This window comes from Pyxicephalus adspersus, unplaced genomic scaffold (assembly GCF_032062135.1).
Source record: "Pyxicephalus adspersus unplaced genomic scaffold, UCB_Pads_2.0 Sca1906, whole genome shotgun sequence".
Taxonomy (NCBI): domain Eukaryota; kingdom Metazoa; phylum Chordata; class Amphibia; order Anura; family Pyxicephalidae; genus Pyxicephalus; species Pyxicephalus adspersus.
Window position 1 is genome coordinate 1 of NW_027318913.1, and position 4,439 is coordinate 4,439.

The 4,439-nt window shown below is 37.1% G+C and overlaps 1 long non-coding RNA gene across 1 annotated transcript; it reads right to left on the reverse strand.

Moving 5' to 3' along the window:
• Positions 1-2,916: 2,916 nt before the first annotated feature.
• On the reverse strand, positions 2,917-3,798 carry LOC140321283 (uncharacterized). Its single transcript, XR_011918884.1, has 3 exons — positions 3,713-3,798; positions 3,378-3,501; positions 2,917-3,045 (listed from the first exon to the last, which is right to left on the reverse strand). It is a non-coding gene; the product is annotated as an uncharacterized lncRNA (long non-coding RNA).
• Positions 3,799-4,439: the final 641 nt, after the last annotated feature.

Consider the following 4,439-nt stretch of genomic DNA (forward strand, 5'->3'; position numbering starts at 1 on the left):
AACATGTGAGGTATACAGCGCAATAAAAAATGATTGGTTAATAGCACAGAACCTCCCGCTCTGAGTCTGATTTCTGCAGTTTAGGGGATTGTGGGAAGATAATATAAAGATATCACTCACATAAGAGGACTAAAGGGTGCATTTTATATTTGTCTGGAGCTCTAGTCTAGGTTATATAAATGAAACTGAATTCCAAGTCCAGTAAAAGACTGTGGAACCAGATGGCTTCCTATCTCCAACAATAATTTGCAGATAGGGAGACAATAAGAGCAATATATTATATTTATGGGCCGGTGGGTATAAGAAGCAGTGAAGGATGGTTTATCTGCGATCAGCAAACTGTACATGAATCATACATTAAGAACATTATAAGGCTGCTGTGTGAATAATGGTTGGCTTTACAGGTATTAATCACTATTATGTTACATATTAACCTGAACTGGTAAGATTACCATACACCAAACCATTATTCATGTCTGCAGATACAGGGTAGTCCGGAATTTGTTAAAAACTGCTGCGATACAGGGAAATGTCATTTATATGTGGAGAAGCTTCACATTTTTGATGGATTATTTTCACCTGTGTATATCTATAGCATATATGAGCGGAGAAATTGCCCAAAGCCAATCTAAAAATACACTGAACTGTCAAATTCAATCTTTCCAATGGAAATGGCAATTTCCACCTATTTAAAGGAAAACTATCATGGCTTGGGGTCAATTTAAAGGAACCCTGTCACTGCATTACCCAATGAAATAAGTGTGGGTATTGTAAAAAAGGTGTTGTAGTAGTAAAAAAATAATCAGAAGGGAAAATTTAAAAGAACAAACAGCAACACTAAACAACTGTGAACAAAGTGAAATGAGGCATACAAGCTAGCAAGCAAAATGGTGGAGTAACACAGGGGAGTAGGGAAAGGTCTCCAAGGAGGCTTGGCAAGATTGGCACAGGTACTTCAGAGTAATCATTAGAATAGAAAAGGGTCAGGCAACATTAAAGCTGCGTACACACCTGCAATTTTTGTCGTTGGAAAGGATCTTTCACGATCCTTTCCAACGACAAGGGAGTGCACGATGCATGAAAATTGATTTATGAATAGCATATTTCAAAAGGGAAAGTTCTTTCTTGGGTTAGAACACATGAATCATAGCACGTTTGTGATGCAGCATCCCTCGGAGGTTTAGCTAAGGCATGCTTGCAGGTTCAGATGCTATTATGCTTATCAGGAAGGGGTGAAGCAGCTCTCTGAAGAGCTCAAACATAGAAGGAAAAGCTTTTCTACACAACAAAGGCTTTCTTTGGACCCTAGAAAAGGTTTCCAAGTGTTTGATCTCTTTAAGCACAGGCAAAGCCTGCCGTCCATTGTAGATCTTTTTGAAGTGCTCTACAAATACTGCATAGCGCAGCCACTCTAACCTTCTTCATGAGAGAATAGATTCATTTTAAATTCATCAGATGTGAGGGCCATGTGCCTGCACCACGTCCTGAGAAAAAATAACATCATCAGACCTGCAGTAGAAATATGAGGCCCATTTAAAGGTCTGGAAAATGACATAATGAAGGTTTAAACCCTGGACAGTTTAGTTTTTGCTGAAAAACAGATATCTTGAGGGTGCAGGCTCTGACATGACAGAATCATGTATTTCATCCATGCAAGAAAATTCAATGCTATGAGCCCTCCATTCTAATTGGTGGATAAACGGGGATTAGAGAGGACACGTGTAGCATCTTCTAGCAATCTAAACAAAATGTATTGGAGATTCAAAAAGGGGACCAATGGATTTCTAAGATCTGCCACCCTTCTTCATGGCTGATTGTTAAATCTAATATAAAAACACAGCAACTAAAAAAGCTGGAGATTACCAGTACTGGTTTGGTCAGAAAATACCAAATGATACCTTAAATCTTTTGCTGCTGAAGCCAATATTTTCTTTAATTTTGAACTTACATAAATAAATGTTTTTGGGTAGGGATATTAAATTGTGAGGCCCTTTGAGAGACAGTTAGTGACATCACTATAGGCTTTGTACAGCACAGAGTAATATGTTGGCGCTATATAAATACTGTATATTAATAATAAAAGTGCACATTATGTATATTTTATGAAAGCATAGACCTTGTAGAATAAATATTAATTGTGGTAATGGTAATATCTGTACTTTCAGTAAAAAAATACATTAAAAAAATTTTAGTGTGCACACAAGCACAATATACTGCCCAATTTAAAACATATAAAAAGATAAGGTTATGTCGAATAAATAGGTACTAAATATAACAAGTCTAAAATTATGTGTACCTGTAAAGCGATAAAAAAACTAGGCTCCCCAAAATTGCCTGTAGGTGGTGTTTTAGAAGTTTTTACTGTAATCATGATGACCTCAGATTTCCTCTCATTTCAGCATGTAAGTGACCTAATATATGTGGCACAATAGTAATTTTTTCTTTATGTGTGAGTACCAGCGCATGTGTCTATCTGTACAGCAAAACCCAAACTAAAGTAAAAAGGGAAAATATGGATGACAAAAAGTTCTTTAGCATTTGTCAGAAGTGTTCTCCCTTGCCCTTTTTAGCGCACCACCCAGAACTTTGTACTAACCACCTGGCTGTTTTTGTTTTTGAAAAGGGAAGATTTCTGTGTTATCTGCACCTCTGTCAAACAATTAAAACAGTGAGAAGAATTGCCCTGTAATAAGCAAGTGTTGAAAATGATATTTTCCATTAAAAAATATAGTTGTCTTCTAGTTTAAAGATATGTCCCTCATCTCTACTGCAGGGCCTTAATGTCACCGCTACATCTAGATTTAATACACACATAAAAACCATTAATAATGCTGTCAATGTATATGTGGTACAGAGTCTCGGCTAATGTCAGTGTGAAGAATGAGCAGGGCTCTATCCGTAGACAAATCACCATTTCTTACATTTACCCAGCGAATCGTCATGATGGTATTATAAGACAAACTCACCCGTTTTTACAGGTTTTATATTCAACCTTTAATATTGGTCTACAGGATTCAGGTTTCCTTCCATCTCTTTGATTCTTCCCTGTTTGAAACAAAATAAAAACAAATTTACAATCTTAGATTTACATCATTACATAGAGAGCGCAAACTTTACATAAATTGATTCTAAGACCCAATTTTAGATATGAGAACAAGGGCTAAGCCAATGTAAGGGTGAATGTAGGTGGAGGAAACAGATCATGAGAAGTTTTCGTCTGGTGTGTTCATCTCAGTGGTGCCTTCTTCTACCTAGGTGTTTCATGTAAGTGTTTTGAAATCATGTAGTGACCCCATAGATATCCTAAAAAGATGAGGATTTTGATACTATTGTTGTTTTATAATCCCTGTGACCAGGGAGAGAAGGTATACACTTACCATGGGGAATAGTGACTTGAAAGGGCCTGGCAGGGTTCTTAATGTTCCACACAGTGAGGCTGCCATCTGAGTGACTGCACATGAACTGACGTCCTTCATGGTGCCAGCCTATAGAATGAATTGCCTGGAAAAGAAAGTCAACGGCACTGGTATTCACATACAGAAATATCATTGCTTCATCACAACAAAGTATATACATTAATACAGATAGTCACACCTATGAGGGCTTCTAGGACATCCTATTCCAAAACCATGGGCATTACAATGGAATTGATGTGCCCTCTTTAGCAAAGTGTAAGGAATGCGAGTTAAAAATAATGTGATATCACACTCACCTCGTCATAGTAAAATCGGAGCTCTGCTCTTTTAGATTTCAAGTCCCAAAGTACAATTGTCCCACTTTCATATCCTATGAGTAACTGAAAAAAAAGACCTTTTTTTTATTTCAACAAGAACATTTGCTACAAACGGGTATGATTATGTAGATGAGAGCAGGTACCTAGTCAGCATAATAATTAATTTTAGAAGAGAACAGGAAACCTTTAAGATGGGTAAAATGATGCAGAAATTATTAAATAACCAGGCAGGTCAGATTATGTAAAAAAGGTAACCAGAAAGATAGGTAAAGATATGTAGAAATGGAGTGAACCAGAGTCACCTCAGAGTCTCAACCAATGTATCGGACCCTGGGAAAAGTGATGTCTGAGAGCTCAATGAAGATAAAGACTCTTAGCTGTGTCACAGTGAAATCAATATCCTTCATGCTGGAGGAGCGGTACACAAGAAAATGCCATTACTAATCATATTCCAGTGTTGTTTCCTGTAGACTGTGCCAGTAAGGGGAGGGTGGATATCCTTACATTACCTTAATCTTGCTGAAGACTATAACCTTACATTACCAATAAGCCTGGATCAATGTTACTATCATGGTGTTGATGAGTACATGGGATTACAGGATTTAACATTGATCATGGAGAACTCTGTGTAAGTTTTAGGAGAAACTCCAGACAAAATGTTTTTGGGTTTAGAACTTAAGGTTTAGAACCCATTATTGTTAAAGCT